At 34.8% G+C, this 24531-nt stretch overlaps 1 protein-coding gene; it reads left to right on the plus strand.

The window, feature by feature from the left end:
• The window catches only part of LOC127864317 (uncharacterized), a 158145-nt gene that overhangs the window by 35599 nt on the left and 98015 nt on the right, over positions 1-24531 (plus strand).

Genomic DNA, 24531 nt, shown 5'->3' on the forward strand with positions numbered 1-24531 from the left:
AAAAGCTGTATGCATTTTCAAAAAGCTGATAATAGACGCAAAACCTAAATTATCATCATTTGATGGAAGATTATTTGAATTAAATGAAATTTGGAAGATTATCTTAATTTGAATTGTAATGGTTTGTTTAATGATTAGAAAATATCTATAATTAAGTGGAATGCTTTTAATTTTTTAAACTTAAGATTGTAATTTTTCTTTTAGTAAGCATGCATCAAGATGACATAACTTGTTAGTGTTTAATGTTCATTGTTAGTTTTGATCTTTGTATTGGGACATAATACTTCATGATGCTTTGTATAAACTGTGCATACTCGTATAAAAAATTAAATTTTCAAGTGAGTAAATGAGTGAATAATTTGACCAAGTCAATATATATTTACATTGTGCCATTGTGGATATTAAGCAAAACAAATCATTTGCTGGTGTCAATTGTAAAAAAAATCAATTTGATCAATTAACTGTTTTATGTTATAATTTTGATGTACATCTTTTAGATGCAAGGCAATAGAAAGAACCTAAATGACAAATAAAAACACTTGTATACCATACTTTTTATCTGTCCAATAATAATTTAAGCAAATGCTTGAAAAAATATTTAATTAAAAATATTAAAACTGGAAAATTTGATATCAATTACATACAAGGGAGAGCAATGTGATGTGGTTTAAATTTTCAATTACTGCAATTGTTAATAAATGTTTTATTATTACTTTAGATACAATTGAATTCTCATTGCACCACAAACACTTGTTTATGTGTTGTAACAGAATTTATATGTAATCAAATTTATTTTTAAAAAATATTGAATTTAATGACAATACAGTGTTGATTTTTTTGTAATTCTTACTTTTATTATCACATGTTCTGAAAAAAATGTCACTTTGAGATATATTTTATACTATAACTATGATATAATACTTGCTAATTATTCTATGCTTGATATATGGCTGATATTTAATTGTGATAGTTTACCAGTTGAGTTACAGTATTCTTCAGGTTGACCTCTCCACATTAACCAAGAGTGCAATCACAAAAGCTAGTTTCAATAAATCTCTCGATTTAAAACTGCAACAAATGTCAGACTTTCCACAAAATGTGCTTTTTTTTATTCAAGTTGTTTGAATGGCTGTTTTTGTTCTGTTGTTAATTAATTCAAATAGGTTTTAATATTTAAACTACATGTCATATTTCAATCATATCATATTGAGTGTAACATAGAAAACAAAATAAACCTTTTTGATTAATTTGTGTGTATGTTAAGTAAAAGTAAATGCCATTTTAAAATCATGTCTTCATTTGTTCGTCTTACTCAAAAGTGACCTTTTGCAGTGGAAAGGCTCTATTGCATAAAATGAACTTTATCGAAAAAGCCCCAAGGCATTTTTTGATTGCTTGTGTACCACATACTTATCAGGGATTTCTTAATTGACTACATGATTTTTTACACACCAGTTTGACCTTCGTTGATATTTTCTAAATTGTGACCTTATTGTTAAGAGTATTTTACTAGTACATGTTGAAGTATTTCTGTTAAGTGTAACCGAATATTTGATAAAATTATTTAAACATGTTTAACTGTCTTTGTAATTAAATTGAATATTTTCTATAGTAGTTCATTCAATTACCATAGTGTTTTGTTGAGCCAAATCACATTATATGAATCATGGTTTAGGGTCAACCACTACTATAATCAGTGGTTTATTTGTAGAGGGATATAATCATGTGTTTGTATATTTGTGTACTTGATAAACCAAGTTTGTTGTTCCAATGTTGCTAAGGTATATATCTATCCCTGAAGTTGTCATATTATTGTACCTTGACTCTGTGTTGCTATCACAATTTTAAAAAAATCAAATTCGTTTTCCGACTTCTATATAACTTCATTATTTTAAACAAGAAATATCTTTTTCAAAGATATACGGCGTTGATGTTAATTGTTTTTGTTGGTTTTAAAGGATCATCATGAAAATAAGATCAAGTTATGACTCATGTCGGGGATGTTTTTTTCTGAACAATTCTCAGTCGGATGATATGCATATAAGTTTAAATGAGGACGAACATACATATAATAATATCAGAGACCCTACTCCGATACTGTAAAATGTCCAACGAAGGCTAGAATTTGTGAAAACAAGCTTGGAGATAAAGATGTGGTGTGTCACTCTACTTATAAATCGCCTGGTCAACCACACGACATGAGCGCTCCAGATATAAAGTACAAGGAATATCTATAAAAAGACGTTAATTGCAAACATACGATTTCAAAACAGACAATTTTATATAATTAGACGTAGTTAAATTAAAAACTAAATAATGCTCAACGTGCACCACATGTTTATCTTGTATCCGTCGTAAATCTATTATTTAGTTAACTGTATTTTTTTATTGCATGCACTGTTTATAAAGTTTATACGATTTATTATGGTATATATCGCGATGTGTTCACATATTTATTGGATTATATAATTTAAGAGTAGTGTCACTGTGTCTATTTACTGAATAAATAAAATATTTATCAAGCACTCGTTTAATCAGATATGAACAGCTCACACGTGTGGTTAGATAATTACACAATTTTCCTTATCTCATGATACTATTCTAGTTCGGTATATTTGTTCTCACAGTGCAATTTAACGATAGGTTGTCAATTATTTCTTTCCATAGAAGTCATGTTATTTTATATCTTGAACGCCTAAAAATGCACACTCAACTGGGATACAAACAAATTCTGTTAGTATATCAGTCCGCGGTCACACTTTTATTCTGTTTAAAATCATGAGAATCATTTATTACAGAGCTTTCATATTGCATATGGTGGTCGGTATTTATGTGTTGATTTGTGTTTAGTAGGTCAATAGTGACGGCTTTGCCATATCAATATATGTGTCAGAGATTGATTTATCTAAGAAAAAAACGCTTGCAACTCTTTATTGCATATGAACAACGGAAGATATGCGTTATCAATCAACAAATAGCTCGTTACCAAGCATTATGACGTCTATATACGCCCCGCCCCTTTTAGGGGGCATTTGGTAGACATGATATGTCACCCTTGAGAGGATTTTGATAAATATGCTGGTCTATCGTATTGATACCCTTAGAACATTATTTTCTTACCACCTCCAGGATCTATTCAGTCCACCCGACCCCCCCCCAGATAACTAAAAGCGGCTTTGTTATATTGTAGGGTCTTATTTTTTCGCTACTTTTCTGCTTTCTAAACGAGGAGGCACTTAACTATCTCTAGGTACAAACTACTTTTTACTGTTATATGCACTTGTGTCTCATGAATATTCACAAGTCGACAAAAGTTGTTTTAGTTCTTTACCTCAGTTTTCATGACGATATATAACCCCGTGGATTTCGATCTTTTTTTAGACCGAATGCAAATTAGCGAGAGAAAAAATATTTCACTAAGTAGCGAATACTTACTATTCTAAAACTGCAATTTTCTTTAAGCATTAATGCTTGTGCGTAAAGCGTCGTCCCATATAAGCCTGTTCAGGCTAACCTGTGACGACACTTTACACAAATGCATTAAACCCCGTTTTCCCAGAACGAGGTTCATAACTGCTCCGCTCCTACAAAAATTCACTCAATGTTTATCGTTATATTTTTCTTTAAAATTAAAATCCAAAATGACAAGTTAAAGGTTTGAATATCTTCGTACTTGAATAGAATTCGCATCTGTATTCAGTTTATTTTTCAATTGACAAGTTAACAGATGTTCGTTTTTATTTACAAAACAAAACAACAAAATTTCACTTTATTTAGAAACAATGCTATATTTTTTGGAATTCCGTCATATAACTACAATGTATTGCAGTATATAAATATTCCTTTCACCTGATTTCGGACCCGCGTCGTGTGAATGAACAAATCGTCATGGTTACCACTGGATAATGTTCCGGTATCGTTATAAATGTAATAAATGCCTTTTCCCAAGCTGTCAGCAAAACTACAAACAATTCAAAGATTTATCTTGATTGATTGATAATCATAAAAAGTGCTATTTTTGTTTGTTTAAGAGCTTAATCTGTTTGTTTAAATATAATGTCTGCTTTCTCAATTAAATCTACATTGTGTTTTTTTTGCCGTCTGAACGATCTGTGATTAAAGCCAATTAAGAGGAAAACCAAGTATTAAGTCTTATATTTAGTACTTGTAAAACTGTTGGTACATGTACATGCGTTGTCAGTCAAGACCATTACTTTTAGAAGGTGATTATGTATGACAAATGCACACGGAAGTGTGGTGCTTCTGTTACCGGTGGCGCTTTTGGGGTACCCGGACGAGCAAGATGGTTCCGTCGTCCTTTCGTATGCACTCCGAACGGATATCGCGTCCTGTCTCGCATCTGACGGCACTATCTCCCGGATATGACAAACGGTCCTGAACTCACAGACCGCATGTGACCTCATTTAACCAATGAAAACGTGTATTCTGTTTTCACGATACGATAAAAATGCCAACGAAAATAAAAGAAACATTAATTCATATCTGTGGGTATATTATTTACATTCATGGTGTACATAAGCTGTTCGTACGAGATATAAAGCTCATAGCAGTTACTAAGCCCTTTTCATAAACCTTCGTATAGCACTTTTTGTTGTGGGGAGTTTTTATTTAGCATAATCTATTGGGAAGTGTTTAATGATCTTAAATATTTCCGTCTTCGAAAATAAAACCAATATGGCTTACGCAGTTTTCGAAGAACACAGACGATAAGGGAAAATGTTACGCCACTTCAATATAAGTCTTATGAGCGAGCAATCTTTCTTGCGTAACTCCTATTCGTTCAGAATTATGAGTTGTGTGCTGACCAACATAAGCAATAAGTTCAATGATCTTGCAAACCATTACCTTAATATTGAATATTAAAAATTAACATTTGAAGATAGGTGTTCCTGAAAAAAAAAACTTTAAAAACATCATGAACACTATATTAAGGTTTAATAAAGTAATCTTAGATGCCGGTATATGAAAAAAGTATTTGAATAACATACACGTATACCAAGGAGCCGCGTTCTAGAAAAATGTCCGCCCAAAATGGGTTTTCGTTAAAGATACATGTACTTCATTTAAACAAACTATTCCATAAAAGCGGAAACACTGTCGTCCCTGATTAGCCTCTGCGGACTGCACACTCTAATCCAAGACGACACTTAACGCACATGGCCTAAGCTCAGTTGTCCCAGAACCAGGTTCATAAGTGGGATTGGGGCTTTCAGATAGAAGAGAGTTGAATATTATGTTACGGACAACACGCCGCAGTTGTTGAATCTTAAAACTAAAAGACACTAACGAGAAGAATGCACGATTACATTGAAACTAATGCAGTAAACAACAAGTAAAAATGTTTGCAATTACTTCTTTCAAACACGGATTCTAGATTACACGGATAAGAAACGGGACCGTTACGCCAAATATCTTGTTGTGTCTAAGTCACGTGACCGTGTCGTAACTATCGATCTTTTATCGAAGCGCCGAGGTTATAAATTTGATGTACCCACTCACGTATTTTGTTAAATTATAGTTTCATTTCTAGGCCGATTTTGACAAATTATATATCATTAGAAAGCTTACGTAACGTAGTTTTCAGATATATCAATATATATTAAGTTTTTTCTTCTGATTTCGGCAGCCCGGCGAGTTATAACTTTAACTTTTGCAAATAACATACCGTTTTGGAGTTTTAGAATCTAGATTTACGGTTGACATGTTCGTACTTTATACCGATTTGTAGCGTTTATATTTGGAGTTAAGTTTTAAAAATAACATCTTGCTTAGGAGAATAGAATTCTGTATACGATAGGAAAAAAAATTGTTTAAAAACGAAAGTAATTAAGGAATGAAGGCGGGAAAATGTAGCGCGCGTTCCTAACGCACTGAACTGATGCTACGGTCTTGGCGATTATGCTTTTGTTTAGATACCGGCCATTGAATTTCCTTTGCCATGATTATTATATTTTTTATGAAATATATTGAAATATTTTGTTCTAGAGACATATCCATAAAGCTAAGTATTAATGAAGCTTAATAAATTTACGATTTCAGCTCTCGATTATAACACAGAAAGGGTGTTAATTTTATGATGAAACAGCGTATACAAATGTTTAGCGGACCCTCTTGATATTTTTCGGCTTTGCATACTTCAAATATAATGGGTGTCAAAACATTCATCGTTTGTTGTTTATTATCAAAAAGGTAATTATGTAAAATTATATGAAAGGTTATTATCCATAAATTATCAATTAATTAAAATTATTTAAAGATTCTTGAAAATCACGGTCAACTGTCTATGCATGTATATTGAAATATCTTTATAAGTTAACAGAGTTATAAATATATAGAATTCAAAATTAAAATTCTGTATTATTTGTATTTTTCGGAAAGATTATTTAACCCCGTTGTGGTCAAATGAGAATGCTGTTTTTAATTATGTTGTTCCGTACACTACCATACACTCTTTATATGACTACGAAATGACGGAGTTTTTTTACCGGTACCCGCTAAATACGTTAAATGTTAAGTAATATATTTTTTAAATGTTTAAAATGTACATGTATAGGTATTAAGCACTTATAATTATTGTGATTTAGCTGGCTGACATCTATGCAGTATTTAGTTTATGGCAATCTGCATGGGCATATGACTATAAATGTTTTCAATACGCTACATATCTTATAAACGCAAAATTGAGTATTTGGCGTTACATTACTCCAAGAAATGACCACTAATATCACGAGAAGACATGGAGGTATCATAAAAAGTGTAATCTGACCAGACATTGCCACCTGTGGTTAGGGACCAATATACAAGTATAGGTCCCTGCTGTGGCGTATGACACCATAGTGTTATTTAGTATTGGTCGGCACAGTATCTGATCATAACGAGATAATTGGTTTGTGCTGAACACAGGGGCAATAAAACCACAGATCTATCAATAAACAAGATTATTGAGATATCTTTTTTTGAACACCGCGATAAAAATGCTCAAACCATGGACTCTAGATTACACGGATAAGAAACATGGCAACATTCTCAGAATCATCACTGCTATATGTGTAATCACCTAACAATTCGTCTAAAAATAATTTATATATTTGAGTTGAAGACGATGTACTATTGTTTAAGTCTGAATAAACTATCTGTCTGCCTGTCTAAATCGAAGCCGTCATCGTCCCGGTGAAAAAAAATCTGATTTTCAATAGTTGGACATGATGCCCTGATGTCAAAATACGAAATGACCCGCGTAACACGGACCGTGATTTTCAAGAATCTTTAATAAATTGATAATTTAAGGTAAATAACATTTCAAATAATTATACATAATTACCTTGTTGATAATAAACAGCAAACGATGAATGTTTTTGACACCCATTTTATTTCAAGTATGCATGCAAAGCCGAATAATATCGAGAGGGTCCGCTATATACGCTGTTTCATCATAAATTTTACACCCTTTCTGTGTTATAAACAAGAGCTGAAATCGTTAATTTATTAAGATTCATTTATAATAAGCTTTTTTGATATGTTTCGTGAACAAAATACTACAATATATTCCATAAAAAATATAATAAGATGGCAAAAGAAATTCAATGGCCGGTTTCTAAACAAAAGCATAATCGCCAAGACGGTAGCATCAGTTCAGTGCGTTAGGAACGCGCGCTACATTTTCCCGCCTTCATTCCTTAATTACTTTCGTTTTTAAACAATTTTTTTTTCTATCGTATACAGAATTCTATTCTCCTAAGCAAGATGTAATTTTTAAAATTGAACTCCAAATATAAACGCTACAAATTGGTATTAAGTACGAACATGTCAACCGTAAATCTAGATTCTAAAACTCCAAAACGGTATGTTATTTGCAAAAGTTAAAGTTATAACTCGCCGGGCTGTCGAAATCAGAAGAAAAACTTAATATATATTGATATATCTGTTTACTACGTAACGTAAGCTTTCTAATGATATATAATTTGTCAAAATCGGCCGAGAAATGAAACTATAATTTAACAAAAGACGTGAGTGGGTACATCAAAATGTATAACCTCGGCGCTTCGCTGTACGCTAATCGTAAAAGATCGATAGCCACAACACGTTAAAACGCGCGGTGGTAAAACATAAAATGTGTATTTCTTGTGTTTAACTCGCTATAAATCCATTAATAACAACGGGAATATACTAAAAGTTACACTTTTTTGAAAGAGGTATTTAATAAGCAACAAGATAACGTATAAACCAATAAAATCGGATGAATAGTTTTTGCATAAGATTGAATTTACTACAGTAAGGGTCAAATACTTGATTCATCTCCTGTCAATATACACTACGTGTTTCAAAACAGCATTTTGAAACAAGTATGCATTCTTTCATTATTCGACGGTTTATATAGAGGGGTGTTCTCTTTTTCTATACCTTTCTTATTCTGCACATATATACTGTTATAGTCAATGCAAGTCATGTATCAGGTTTTGTCAGATGAATTGTAAGTACAACAACTTTTTACTTAGCTCAATATACATTTAAGGCTGCGCATACATCGTGCGAGGCAAGTAATTAGCCGTAACATTAATTGATGTTATAGAGTACCATGTTTTCCCAACCATCGACGTAATATTATGACAAACGTTAGCTATACCCTATTTTATTACGTAATTGTGTTTACTTCCGTTGCGTCATTTAACGTTTCTGATTGAATATCAAAAGCAACATGATTTAACATGGACAATTATCCTAACTTTCAGTATACTCGTTGTTTTCGTTGGCAAAGCTAGGTCACATGTACATGTTTTTATCTATATTAGGCAAGTTGCTTTTTATATGCAGTCAGTATCATTAAATGACCTCCTGGAAGTAATGAAAACGTCAAAATGACGTCATTAGATACATTATAATCTGCTCTGTCTTTACGGTTTGCTTGAAAATGAATGGTGCTTGGTAAGATAAATTTGTTATACGTCTTTTACTGGCCCGCACGATGTGATACAGGACAGCACACGTATATTAATCACTAACCAATATTAAAGCTCAATTGGTCGTTATCGACTAAGCTACTCCTTAAAAGTAGTTTACTAAATGAACCCTGGGTACGGAAATACGCTTAAAGCTATTTGACTATACCCCAGGGTATTTTAGTATACAAATGTACAACTCCCGTACCCCGTACTTTGTAGTATACTAAAGATTATACCCGGGGTACTTTTAAGTAATACCTGAGCCTACAATGACCAATCGATTTATATCAAAACATACGGAGTAAATAAGAAACCGTGTGACAAATTATACACGGTCAGCATGTGACTTCATTTAAATAAAGATAAACGTGTATTCTCTTCGAGCTAAGATAAACATGCACTGAGATCAAAAACATACATTAATTCATCTCTGTGGGTATATTAGGATTAACATTCAGGGTATACATATTCTTTTCAAACGACTTCGATTGCGGAGTGCTTATTATTCATAACATAGGAATACTAATCCCTTTACCTTATGAGTTTGGTTAGTGTCGATGTTATTAATGAACAAGTTAACTGACTGTAATAATTTATTTATTTATATACCGGTACATTAAATGCATATTCTACCACAGTTGAACACGCATGCATATAAGAATGAGCTTACCGTGGGCTATTACCCCGACATACCAACGATTGTTAGTATGACGTCACTTTGATTATCCGCGCACTGTTTATGAATGAAGACGACGTCATTTGATTTCATCGTTGTGGTGACGTCACGTTTTCGCGGAAAAGTGGAGGACGTTCGATTAATATAATTCGCATTTATAACCTTTACATCGCGGATAACTTATTAATGAAATTGTGTTAGAATCAAAATAATCGACGTGTAAGCGTTGGTTTTTGCGGTAATAACCAACGGTTCGTCGTTCTGATGCTTGTTTCCAAACAACTCGGGCTACGCCCTCTTGGTTTAATTACTACGCATCGGAACTCCAAACCGTTGGTAATAACCACACTAACCAACGCTTACACGTCGATTATTTCTTAAAATATATACCCCTGAATTAATTACCGGTAATTAATACTCATGTTGCAACAATTCTGTTTGTATTATGTCTCAATCTACACACCTCAAATAAGCCTTTTTCTTTGACAACTAGGTTTAATGCATGTGCATAAAGTGCCGTCTCATATATGCCTGTTCAGTGTGCACATGCTATTCAGGAAAGACACTTTCCGCTTAAATAGTAATTTTCGTTGAAAGGAATTCTCTACTTAAAGTTTATGCTTAAAGAGTTGTATCTGATTTGCCTGTGCACACGAACAAGCATTTAGCTCAGTTGTCACAGACCGATGTTTAAATAAATACGTACTAAGCATGTCCATATAGTTCTTAGCAATCTTCTTTCATCGTTTCACGTGTTTAATAGCGCAGACTTCTCTAAACATATTACTGTTTGTTTTCTCCGGAAACCACCTTAGTCAATTTTGAAGCGAATTGTATTTTAATTTTTATTTGAACGGCGGCTTCATGATACACATTTTGCAAGAATATGACCAGAATATATTAGATAATATCTTATCATAAGGCATAGCTATGGTATGTGAGAAAATCCCTGCACGACAATTGGAACACGATGTAACATCCAAAACTGCGTATGATTTAGTTAACACTTGGTCAAAGTCAAGAACCTCGTGAAAACATTACGCTACGCTCTTGGAAGAATGGATTTAATGCATGCGTAAAGTGTCGTTGTAGGTTAGCCTGTGTAGTCTGCACAGGCTTTTCAGAGACGCCGCTTTTATGGAATTTTGCGTTTACAGAAAGTGGATTCTAAAAGACAATCCTGTGAAGGCGGAAAGTGTCGTCCCTGACTAGAATATGCTGACTGCACAGTGTAATCTGGGACGATAATTTACCCACATGCATGCAGCCCAAGTGTCGTCCCTGACTAGAAGGTGCGGATTTCACAGTCTAATCTGGGACGATAATTTACCCACATGCATGAAGCCCAGGTTTTCCAGAACGAGGCTCTATTCTGTACTGTGCACGGAATAGATCACTTAAGGATCAATAACATGCACGTGGGCAATTGATAATGGCATACACGCATATATTTAAAAAATAAAATCGCGTGTATAATGATAAGCGGTAGATCAGCCTCAATTTCCCTTAATAACTCGTGTTTCGCTCTCCGAAAAAATACCAAATATGGCTAATGTAGTTTCCAAAGAACACAGACGATAAGGGAAACGGTTACGCCTCATCGATATCCGTCTTATGAGCAGTCTATAAAACGACATCTTATTATTGAGTAAGTCATAATAGTTCAGAAACACGAGTAGTGTGCTGACCAATTAAGCAATAAGGTCCGTGATCTTCCAAAGCAATACCTCAATCATGAATATTTAAAAATAAGACATTAATGGAATGAGTGTTCGTGAAAAAAAAAGAAACTTGAAAACATTATTCAAAAAATATTTTATATTAAATACAATAATCTTAGATGCCGGTACATAAAAAAGTTAAATCATTTGAATAACATACACGTGTACAAATGAGAAGCGTTCTGGGGAAACTGGGCTTAATGCGTAAAGTGTCATCTTTAATGAATTTTTTGTTCGTTTAAGGAGATGTCGTCCAAATTTAAAATCCAGTTTAGACGGTAAATGTCGTCCCTAATTAGGCTTACACACTTTCGCACATGTATTTAGCCAAGTTATCCCGTAGAGCGGCTCAAACTATAACGGGGCATATTCTCACTCCTGAGAACAAGGACCAATGCACTTCCATAGAGGAATTTTAATGTAAATTCCTTTCTAATAAGGAAACGTAAGTTATAGTAAATTTACAAATAAGAAACATCGATATGCTGTAATAACAAATCTTTATTTCGAATATCAGAAGAATTGTTTGAATGGCATCTTATACTTGTTTTAATAAATTGTCTTACAATTTTTAATAACCATTATTTTCTTTAATGTTATGGAAAACTATGTGAATGTTTTAATGAAAATATGCTTTCGTCCCTGTACCAAACTGTAGCTGTGTACGCGGCCCGCTAGGCTCACTCGGTAACTCTACTTGTCTGTATAGCGAGAGATTTAGGGTACATTTTGCACATTCCGGTGACAATTACGATGTCTTAGCGGTTCTTTATACGGATTTTTGTTCATCACATACAAACGTTACAGGTTTGTGCTTACTTACATTGTATATGTGTGCTTTTGAATCTGATCCACGTTCAATTACATAAAGCAGGAGTGCATGATGCTGTTTTCATATGGCTCGGCATCTGATATTGTTTTATATACATGTATTTAAGAACATGTTCAAACATTCAGTGCAATTATTTGTCAAACAATATTTAAAAACAACTTTAAAAAATACAACATAAACATATAATTGCGCTTATTGAACGTTGGCATAAACTATTTAAAATACCCGTTTAAAGTATATTTTTAACGCCGCATATTCGAATGCATAAAAAGGACGTCCAAACCAATGGGCTGTATGAAAATTGATGTTTTACTATTGTTTGATCATAACCGAACGCATTGCCTTCTTGAAATGGATACAAACCTGACCGAAGCTTAAAGCCTTACGAATAAACACATTGATTAATCTTGTATACAAAGAGTATACATATGTCAATTGTATTTGGTGAGAGTTATTATAATCCGCTTTTTCACACTGAGTACAATAATATACTTTAAACAAAAATAAAAAATATATATTTCACATCAATTTGGCGACTGAGAGAGCTTGGGCCGTTAACCACTGCGGCCTCAAAACAAATTGTTATTAATTGCTGAGCATATTACGCTTCACGATTTTTAATGACAATATAGCGCCGTTGAAACGTGTCCAGAAAGCATAAAGACGCCATGGGAACACCGAGCGTGTATGTGCATATCGAAGTTTATGAGGTCCTACCGCGCCGGAGGCTGCATTATGTGTGTACCCGGAGTATGTCCGAGCGCTAATAATTAATTTACTGACTCGAATCACAAAGTCGTAATTAACTTTTAACTACAGTTGCAATTTCCAGGTACTCAGTATTTAAGTGTTTGCTAAAATACATTCAATGGTGACCACCAAACGAAATAGGCCTTGGGCGTGGATCGAACCCGGGGCGCCAACGTGAGAAGCTCGTATACGAACCAGCGTTAAACGGACATCTTGCTTGGTGGAACAGCAATAGCGCCCCATGTCGCGGGAAATACCTCTAAGTAAAACCCGAAGTTCATCTTACTGGTGGCGTCTTTGCAACAGCAACTCGGAAGAACGCAACGATACACCGATGAGACGCAGACGCTGGGTTTCCGCGGAACGACGCAGAAATGGTTCCTGGATCGCTTGAGACTCTACGACAATCTCACTGCATTCCGTCCATCGGGGTCCATTAATAAACTGTCCCGCCGATGGCGTGCTTATGCCTTATCTATTTTCGTTGAAAGTTTTTAATATGATTACAGAAATCTATAAATTTAGATAAAACGTGTAAATGAATCATTTATGTATCATTAATGTTCAGAAAATGATTTGTCGAGTTGATGAAATTCTTTTTGAATTGACATTTTTATCGAACAAAAATTTCCCAAGCATGGTTTTCCAAACAGATTTCAAAGAAAATTAATTTATAGTCCCATTCGTAGTACGGGGGAGGTAACAGTGCTGTTTACTGGCTTTATTGATTATCATTAATAACGTTTGATGAAAGCATTAAAAGTACAAATTACTACGCCTACAAGCTTTCATAAGTAATATATACTGCTACAACAGTAAGTGTTTAAACACAGATCAGTGTAACAGTTGTTGCGGCATGTATAACGGCTCGCACGTCTAGTTGGACGCATTGCACACAACATTTCAGAATTAAATATGATTTAACTTTTTTATTTTCCGTCGCTTACAAATAATAGTACTTGATTAACGATCTGTTAATATGTTTCACGTTCTATTAATATCGTTCGCGAGTGTACAGACTTCCCGCTTTCCGTTGTGGTTTGCGTTTCCGTCTTATCAGTGGAACATTATACAAAAATTACGAAATCTCGTGATTGCATATGATACAAATGTAGACTTTCGTAGACCTACATCTATACGTATATTGACTAAACATATACTTAGCTATGTGTAATATATATATTTACACTGATTATCGATACTGGTTAGATAAAGCTGTGTACGATATGACACAAGGCTCTTATTTTACTCAACGACAAAGGACATCATTCGTTCTTTTTACGAAACTGTTTGGCCCTTTTCACTGTGTTTGGCATTTTTAGTATCTAACTATCGTTGGACCTGAAAATAATTCGCGAATCATGAATATTTCATGACAATCGGGGAAATTTTCAGTGCGAACGTATTAAAAAGAGATATGTATTATACTATTGTTTATACGCTTGTATAAACGTACGGTTAAAAATAAAGTACATATTGTCATTTCCGTTCACTTAAAACCCTTTCCGCGGATATGGGCCCTCTGCGGTCTTCAATCATATCCCTTGCGACGAAGGCAGCAAAAGTGCCTCTTGTTGTGAAATTTATGTGATTATGGAGCAACTGATATTATTTGGTAAAATTATTTTCAAGGAAAATGTATACTTTTGTTTATCATTATTCGGCATAGCAACAGAATTTATTTACATTTTTGGTACGAAATTCGGAGGAACGAATAGATCTAAAAGAAGCTATTTTCACGAACTCATAAATTATCGACGCAGATAACAACGCGGGAATATTTCGCGCATTTCCAATAAAAGACCATAAAGCTCCATTCTGCAACAACAACGATGAAAGTGTGGTAGGCCTTTTTAATAATGATTTCATACTGTTTGTTAACCATATATTTAATTATAAATAATGACATTGAACCACATCAAGACACTGATATGATTCACCCCATGATAAGTTCGACCCCGTTTGCATGGCCGTTAATAGCTAAAGAAACTTCAGCGTACAGTTTATAAATATAGTATTGACATACCTGTACGCTGAAGCCAACCCCGTATCGAAAGTCAACCAGAGTCGTAACATATTTATGTCACGCTATAAATCAAAGAAAGCTCATTTTCTTTGATACATTTCTACATATATTGGTGAATGAATATAAATTACCGCATCGAGAAATATTTTAAGGTTCAAATGTTTCAAATGCATCTTACAATAGATGAAAATAAATCATCAGTCTGAAATTCACAATTTTGACGCCATTGTCGCTTTGTCACGTGACTAGTTTTCATTTGGATACTTTTGGATCGACCTTGACATTTTACACAGGTACCTGAAAAAAAAATTTGTTCCTTAAATGTATAATAAGAGTAAAGGTATCCAACAGGTGTATTAAATAACAATATGCAACAGCATAAACGATCAAACAATGCACACATATGTCGTTGTGGTTGCCAGCAGGAAGGGTCCATCTATGATAAAAAAAACTTTATTTGATGAAAATCCACCAAGTATGTCCAAAACAGCTAAAAGTTTTACAAATATGACCCCAAAATCAATGTGTGTACAGTCTTCCCGAAATACCGTCGGTCCTCGGATTTTTCCGATAATAATTTGGAAAATCCAGAAATGAATCTAATATTGCCGGACCTCGTGTCCGGTAATAAAATTATGGCCAAATTTGGTATTCCATAAGCTATTTCCATTAAAGTTTCAAGGTAAAAGTGGGAATTCACCGAGCTATTTATGAATACTCAAATCATGTAAAACATTGTTTCATTGGTTGCATTTCTTGAATGACGTACGTGCATATACGGTATCCAGGGCTTTTTTTCCTTCTTTGGGATCCGCCGAAAATCGGCCCTTTCCCCTCAGATTTTTTTTCCCCTCAGCAGGTAAATTTTCCCCCAGACTTCCTTTTCCCCCCCCCCCAAAAAAAAATAAATAAATATTTTTTTTTACTTTAAATACATAAGTTAACCTGATCCAGTGTAGAAAATATAACATATTGCATAATTAAATTATCTGTCGCCTTGATTTTGTTTTGAAAAACAGCAAAATATAATGAATTGATTATTTAAGACTTTCCTTTTTTTCCCCAAAATCCGGCGTTTCGTGTGATTTTTTCTCCCAAAATCCGGCATTTTGCGCGATTTTTTTCCCCTAAAAAAGGCCAGGCCCTTTCCCCAAAATCAGATAAAAAACCCTGGTATCCGAAGATTTTTGCTGCGTCGTCAATGCAAATTACACACTACGTCATCACCAGAGCTCCAGATAAAAATAAGATCAACTCTTATTTACTCCCTATTTTAAAAATTAATTCTTATTTTACCCCCTATTAATAAAATTATTTCTTAACAATATATTACCAAATTTTTTTTTATTCATTGTTTTTGACACACTAACAATTCAACATTTTGGTTTATATTCTTGGAAAAGCCTGGTTTTCCTTCTCCGTTTCTTGCTAATTGAAAGAACATGCACCATGGACTTTTGACACTGAAATGGCTTTGTTTTGCCTTCCACGCTTCGATACACCGCTTTGGTCGGCCATTATGATTTTTTATGTAAAACGGTCACTGACACTTCGGCTTAGGTCATAATGGCCTTTTGGTCGCCGTTAAAGTCGTATCAAAAACTATATTTAACATTTAATTTTAATTACATTTTGAATAGGTATACAGTATATTACTTGTGTATAAAAATTACGATAAGTGTAATTAAAAAGGTACAATAAACAGCAATGACACGTCTGCAATACTGGGAGAACAGAATCGAGACCGTTTGGCCTTTCGACCGTTCTTAGGTGTGGCTCTTCCTCACAGCAAACGCTTGAGTGACGTTGACTTAAAGTTGTAGTTTTAATTGAGCGCCTAGACAATTCAGAACCGGGATGAAATGTTAACCGTATATAATTTGCAACTGGAACTTTTTCGCACGTTCGAAAATTTTGAATTCGTGTTTTATTTTTTCAATGCGTAACTTTACGCAAGGATTCTAAATCTAAATCGTTATTTAAGAAATTTAATTCGTTTTTACGCCTTTACGCATGTTATCTGGAGCACTGGTCATCACTATATGAGTAGATTCGCAAAGGGAGAGAATCGATACCATTTACATTTGGTTCCCGTTATATCCGATTAATGCGTTAGCAAGCAGGGAATTAAAACAGGTCATTGTGATCTTTCCTGCAATCTGTCAACACCTACACAGGTGTTTGAAGCGATCTGATAATATCTACACAGTATCCAGATACAGTCAAATCTGAATTCAGCTGTCACTCGAGGGAAATGACCAAAGTGACCGTTGTCCACAGGTGACTGTTGAATTCGAATCACAATTTTCAGATGGTTTGTCAGTTGGTAGTATTGCTACGTTGTTACCCAACCCAGTAGTTTGCATACAGTGTTAAACAAATGCTCATTGCCTTTAACTAAGCATTATATCATAATATCTTATAGATTGATTTAATTTCATATCGTTATTAAACTAAAGCAATTACTTTAGCAACGCTAGTATAATTGTTTCCTCATGCATCTCGATCATTCAGTAAATAAAACTTTTCACGTGCCATTGATGTCACGTCCGTACAAGTCTAAAAAGCGGATTCGCTTTCATAAACCGATAGTACGGTGATATTGTACCGTTCTAATTCAAAGAAAAAGACGCAAAAAGGTTGTTAAAATTTATTCGTATGCAAACATCACACAAAAAGCATTTTAATTCAACAACCTCATACAAAATACAACGCTTCAAACTCACATTTGCATTCGTTTCATACTTCTCCATAATTTCTCGCTTACGCTTGAGCACACTCTATACTTGCGTACATCCAACACAGAGCTCACTTGCTATTACACGCACACTTTTTCCAGATTCAAACAGTTTCAAACACTTGACTCGCTCCTTTAATGTGAGGAACTTACGTTAACCACTTATTGTTATTCCGTAATTTATTATTCCGATTGCTTTTTAAATTGTTGTGGACGCTAGAAAGCTCTTTTAAAGAGTGATCCGAAAATGTTATTTTAAAATCGATACTCAATGTTGTAAGTCAATGTACTAATTAGGGGTCATTTAATTAGCGATTATTACTTTAAACGTGTCAAAAACTCTGACATACTTTCTGTTGAAGAAACCCCCACAATTATCTCCGGAAAACAAACCTTCTCAACACCGTATTATTTGTTTACTCGCAGCGGGCCGCTTTTATATTATCAAAGGCAATTACCGCTATCAAACGCTTTAACCGCAAAATAGACGGACTAATGATGTGCAGTGTTTTTAATTTTCACGACTCGAGACGACTGACGCGTGACCATTGATTTCAGTTCAAACATGAATTTCGGGGTTAAATATAGTGGCCGTTGGCCGTTATGGACAGGTGGCCGTTAAATTCAGGTGTAATATAGTGTTTTTCGTCGGGGGGATTCCAGACTGACCGTTGTCTGCAGGTGACCGGTAAATTCAGGTGGCCGTTAGGTCAGTTTTGACTGTATAAAAGTGGTGATTTTGTTTTCATTTTATTTTTTAATATCTTAAAACATTTCAATTAAAATTTGGTGAAGGAGCCAAACCAAACTCTCATGATGATCAAACTCAGCACTGCAGATGTTACAGCTTATGACCCTTCAGCAGCTGTAGACAAATGGCTGTTAAGATTCGATGGTTTTATGTAAAATTAAATATTTAAAGAGGTTTTTACGTAACAAACTCACACCTACATACAGGACCAACAAAGTTTTCTGCCATAATTAAAAAAAACAACATCCAAATAATTCCCTCAAAAGCATTGGGATTGACTTTAAGACTAGTATAATACTATAAGGTATGCAAGCATACAACAGCTTAGCAAAAAAGATTAAGTAGTATATGCTCATGATATAGGGAGATGGTCTTCCTCAATTTACTTATTAGCGCCCACCCAAGGCTATGCCTGATGGGTATCTAACGAAAGAAGATTAGTCAGAGGACAGGGTTTTTTTATACTAAGAAAGTGACACCGATATTTGGCGTCTTCCCCTACCAGAATTTTTCCCCTAAAAAACCCATTTCCCCTCCAAAAATATAAGTTTTCACCAAAATATAATATTTTACCTTCAAAGAAATGTTTTTTTTCTTTTGGGAAGTCGACACTTATCCAATTTGTACCATGTACAACGATCTCGCTCTCTCTCTCTCTCCCGAAGAACACTCAAATCTGGGAATCCCAGTGATTCTATATATATTTCTTAAATTATGTCATGGAAACCGGGCAACTTATCGTATTAATCATGTGACTATTTTACTGGACTCCGGTCTTGCGCGAGAAGGGTGTTTCGTCAATTTATTACCGGTAACCAGTCGAATTTTCATCCGGGTTATGTGAAAGCCAAGATATAAACGTTAAAACTGAAAAAAGTCTCACAATTGGCGTTCATACACAAACCAAAATAAAACGTTCGGACTCGGAAAATATTAATTGTGTTGACGCATTTTTTAAGAATGAATCATCAAAAACCGTTGAAACCCAGCAGGATTCGGAGGTACATGTAATCAACATCGATTAATACTGTCGGATTATTGTGAAAGTGAAAGTAGACAATCGGCAGCTGCCGCACCTTTCCCTTCCAATACTGTAGCAGATCTAGATCGTAAACCCATCCATCATGAAATTGAAATCACAATATTGACATCGTTCCCCGGCCCCAGTTGAAAACATTTTCCATTATTAGAGCTACCCCTGCAACTTTATTTAGGACTTTGACTTTAATATCATACTTGTTCATGTGTTTAAGAACAAAAAGGTCAGAGACATGCCTCTTTTTAAAAAAAAAAACCCTGCAGTCTGTAGGTGAGTTATAGACATTGAAATGAACAGTTTTTATTTTTTTCCCCAAATATGTTTCTTTCGCGCTCGATTTTCCCCTTTTACCCAGCGTCCAGCGTCTTCCCCTTTTTCTAAAAAAAAACCCTGGAGGAGGTGTCTTCAGTAGAGGATTCAGATATTCAGGATGAAGAGACAAATGCTAAAGAAATCTTGGCAATTCTGAATGATTGAATGCATGATTTGTTTATTAATCTGATAATATTAAAATATTGTAAAAATATCATCTTTGTCTTTCGTCATCATTTTTTACTTTTTGGGCCTGAAATAATCAGTCTGGGTCGGAAATGGCTGCATGATTATAGGACCTCATGGCCGGCAATAAATTATAATTTTGGGAAGGACTGTGTGTAATTCCGGACGTCCAACTGTCAATAATGAATGAAGGCAATTTTCGGTCGATTTTTCACAATAAAATAAGAACATTGCTATAAAGTCCTCCAATGTTTTTCATTTACTAAGTTTGCCTTCGAACCAGGCCTTGAAGAATTTTTCCAGAGCCAGTCTGACAATCCACTCACCCTTCACTTTAATCTTAACTCATCCTGCATTAAAAATATATATCTATATTTATAGTTATGATCAACCAGAATCTTTAACCTACGTGACATGGTGACACTTACTACATTATCTGATGGATTTTATTTGCTTTCCTTACGTTTTCTGCACCTGTTTCCTTTTTTCAATACTTTCCACTTTTTGTTTTGATGACCTTTCTTTCTGTTCCCTGTCTCCACCACCTTGCAGATATTTTTAAATAGAACCCTTTTCCATACTGAGCTTTAATATCTCAGATGAACTTTTACTGAAAGACACGCTTGATTGACAAATGGTTACAATATGGTAGATTTTGGCTAAGGCTTCTGATTATGAAATATTCTGTTTATTAATAATTATTTTTCTGTTTATTTTTAATTAAATTTTAATTAAGTATTATAATTAACCAATTATGTATTGTTTTTTTTATATATTTACATTAAAATGAAATTTTATTCTTCACGGAATGACCAATATATTTAACTGTTTTTTTCACTTTTAATCCATTAGCTAAGAGCACTGACGCCTACGAAAACAGTGAAGCCGATTACGAGAATTATTTTTACTGTGCCCGTGACGTCATTTTTCATTGTCAAAACAAAAGTGCTGTTTCTTTGTGTACTAATTCTTTTTTTGTTCGTTTAAAAATTGTTCGCAATTTGTCTCTATGTGGCAGGAATTCTGGAACTGAATTTATATTTCTCAACTTGAAAAACAGCACTCGCCCGGTCGGTCGAGTATTTAACAAACTTTACTCGCCCGACCGTCAACTTCACTCGCATATGCGAGCGGTCGAGTGGATTCTTCAAGGCCTGCTATGGCATTCTTAAGTCCCAGTTGAACGGTAAAAAGCCGGAAATTCAGAAGAAACAACAGATTAAGTGTACTTTCACTTTCACGACAATCATTTTGAGGCATAAGTCGGTGTTTCGGACAGAAGACGTTTCCATTGGTTAAAAATAAAATTGGTAAACTTGTTCAATAATTTACGACTTATTCAGCCAATCGATAACAAGATAAAAATTTACCGCGTTCCATCAATAAAATAGATTCAGTTTGAACATAAAATATAATATTTGGTGTATTTACTACTTTTCCTGAGTATTTTTGTTGTGCTGTTACCAAAGAACAACGTAGTTCGATGGCAAACTGAGTAAATGACAAACGTACGTGGAGTTTATAGCAAAGTTCTTGTTTAAGTGTGAACAATCGACCGAAAATCGCCTTCATTCATTACTGACAGCTGGATGTCCGGAATTGCACACTTTCATTTTGGGGTGCTATTTGTGAAACTTTTAGCTGTTTTGGATGATTTTCATCAAATAAAAGGTTTTTTATCATAGATGGACGCTTCCTGCTGGCAACCACAATGACATGTGTGCATTGTTTGATCGTTTATGCTGTTGCATTGTGTTATTCAATACACCTGTGAAATCATCGTTGGATACCTTTACTCTTATTATATATATATAAGGACCAACAATTTTTTTTTCAAGTACCTGTGGACATTTTATGCTTAAATTGTAAACATTACTTTCGTTTTCTGAAATATATTATTTTTGCTAAACAACTTACGTCTGGTGGATTATAAGACTGATTTCAGTGTGAATCAGGTAATTTTAAATAATATTTACTTTGAATTTGTATTTACACTACAATTTGTTTACAAAACAAGCCAGAATAATCTAAAGTACCGTGAAATGTCATTCTGAATTTGAAAACACTTGAGCACATGGTTTGTTACTAAAAATAGATATAACGTCATATGACCGTGAAATCTCGGAGATTGCATTTCAAGAAAGTCTGTCACATCGCTGTTTTTCTTGATATGTAAGAGCAGAATAGATAAATTTTAAATGTTTAAGATAGTATTTTGTGAAAGAATATATTGGTTAAATGTGAAAAATGTCAATCTTTCCAATCAAGTGGTTGATTTGGGCCACTAACTGCGTTTAAAAACTGTTTTGGACCGGTCTTTGTTAACTGTCAACTTTTTGGGAATTTCTGGTTGACTTTCCTATTGGGGTTGGTCCATAACTATAAAGTCGCGCCAGTCAAAAATCATAAAAAGCGACATTTAAAGTTATGGTAGCCAGAACTAGGCCGTTAATAGGTTTAAAGTTAATTGATACCATGCTCTGAATTGCCAATACAACATGGTATGCAGGTCTAGTTTGATTACTCTATCTAAAGCATTGATTGTTTATGCTTTGTAGCCTTGTACAGCCTGTCAATGGCAAATAGTAAAAAAATTTGTCCTGGAAGTCTGACCAAATTTCCCTTCCTCCCCAAATGCCAAACTTTTCCAGGACCAATAAACTCAATAAGAAGATTATACAAGGATAATTTCGTAGCATGTCAAACTGAGCATGTCAAGTTGTTGCTGAACAACAACAGGCTCATTATAGATTTGCCAATGAAGCAGGGCATATAAGATTGTACGTTGCTGTGCGCATCTGTTGCGTATGTCATTATATCTCACCTCCTGCAAAAATGACCTAATCCGATTGGCTTTGAGGGGTCATGTGCCCATGCTGTATTTTCCATTATACCCCTTGTTATTTCCATACACCCAGAGTAATCGAGTACTAGGCGGTTGAGATATAATCATTACACAGTTAGTGACTGATGGTGTATGGGATATACCAAACACAAATAAAAAATTGAACAAAACAACACGCTAATCAACCAACTAAAACTAAACTAAAATGTAGGTCCACAGGTAAAACAAAGCTAAGACATTACTATTTAAGCCAGAACAGTGATAGTGGTGTTTAAAAGGATTCACTCCGGATAATATTGATTGAAATCATGTCCAGTACTGTACAGCGGTCAAAGCAAGACTGCCACTGATTTTTTCGCAATAAGTGGCTTAAGGGATAAATGATCAGGCCTACGAAAAAGAGAGAATTGCATGAATGGGATACATGCATGCTATTGTGTATTTTTAAATCTTGTCCTCCATCTGAAATTTAAATATATGAAGATCAGACAGGCCAAACAAAATCAATTGTACAGTTCGGGTAACGGCTGAAAAAACATTAGGTAGGGTAGGTATGTATTTTTTTGTCCCCTACCGGTTTCACCGGAGCGGACTTATGGTTTGCGCTCTGTCTGTCAGTCAGTCTGTCAGTCAGTCTGTCAGTCTGTCTGTCACGCTTTTCTGGATCCTGCGATAACTTGAAAAGTTCTTCATATTTTTTCATGAAAATTGAAACATGGATAGATGACAATATGGACATTATGCACATCATTTCATTTTGTTCCTACGTCAAAAATTATGGTTGCTATGGCAACAACAAACAAAAACTAGAAATGGCACGGCAGAGGCCGACGCGTATCCCCACGCCGAATGTTTGACCTTGGTGTGCCCCAGGGTTGGTAATGGGGCCATGCATAGCTGAGATTGACCGTATTGTCATAAGAGAAGTTCATCATCAATTAGAAGTGAATTGGTGTAGAAATGAAGAAGTTATAGTAAAAGGCAATTTTGGGTGGGTGTGACATATGTGGGCAGGGCGCCCCAGGGTTGGTAATTGTGCCATGCATAGTTGAGATTGACCGTAATGTCATAAGAGAAGTTCAGTATCAATTTGAAGTGAATCGGTGTAGAAATGAAGAAATTATAGTAAAAGGCAATTTTGGGCGGGTGTGGTCTATGTGGGCGGGGCCCCAGGGTTGGTAATGGAGCCATGCATAGTTGAGATTGACCGTATTGTCATAAGAGAGGTTCAGTATCAATTTGAAGTGAATCGGTGTAGAAATGAAGAAATTATAGTAAAAGGCAATTTTGGGTGGGTGTGGTCCAAGTGGGCGGGGCGCCCCAGGGTTGGCAATGGGGCCATGCATAGTTGAGATTGACTGTATTGTCATAAGAGAAGTTCAATATCAATTTGAAGTGAATCGGTGTAGAAATGAAGAAATTATAGTTAAGGCAATTTTGGGTGGGTGTGGTCTATGTAGGCGGGGCCCCAGGGTTGGTTATGGGGCCATGCATAGTTGAGATTGACCCTAATGTCATAAGAGAAGTTCAGTATCAATTTGAAGTGAATCCGTGTAGAAATGAAAAAATTATAGTAAATGGAATTTTTTGGTGGGTGTGGCCTATGTGGGCGGGCGCCCCAGGGTTGGGATTGGGGCCATGCATAGTTGAGATTGACCCTAATGTCATAACAAAAGTTCAGTATTAATTTGAAGTG

Source organism: Dreissena polymorpha, chromosome 1 (genome assembly GCF_020536995.1).
Source record: "Dreissena polymorpha isolate Duluth1 chromosome 1, UMN_Dpol_1.0, whole genome shotgun sequence".
Lineage (NCBI taxonomy): Eukaryota > Metazoa > Mollusca > Bivalvia > Myida > Dreissenidae > Dreissena > Dreissena polymorpha.